Below are 492 nucleotides of genomic sequence, written 5' to 3'. Positions count from 1 at the left end.
ATATATATATGTATATATATATATGTATATGTATGTATATATATATATATATATATATATATTGGATATTTATGCTCTGAGAGCTTAAATTTTGTATGCATATTTGCATCTAATTTTATATGTGTTTGTTGTGTGTGTGTGTATATATACATACATATATGTGTGTGTGTGTAAATGATGAATGTATGATATATGTATGTAAGAGTGTGTGTGTACCAGATCAGCCTCACAGACACATACACACACATACATACACACACACACACACACACACACACACACACACACACACACACACTGATGCACACTAGGACTATCGTTTTCACCAGTAATATATCTGAAAGACATCTACAAAGGATGGTTCAATGCAGACACTCAACCTTCTTAAAACAGCAGCCAAATCTGCCTCAAATTACATCATACTATCTTTAAAAAAAAGAAGGCAGCAAGTGGGGGTGATTGGATAATGTTGTTGTATGGTGCAGTTATTAT

The sequence above is a fragment of the Octopus bimaculoides genome, chromosome 23, assembly GCF_001194135.2.
Source record: "Octopus bimaculoides isolate UCB-OBI-ISO-001 chromosome 23, ASM119413v2, whole genome shotgun sequence".
NCBI lineage: Eukaryota > Metazoa > Mollusca > Cephalopoda > Octopoda > Octopodidae > Octopus > Octopus bimaculoides.
The sequence above is the reverse complement of the archived record's forward strand: the minus strand, read 5'-3'. Positions refer to the sequence as shown.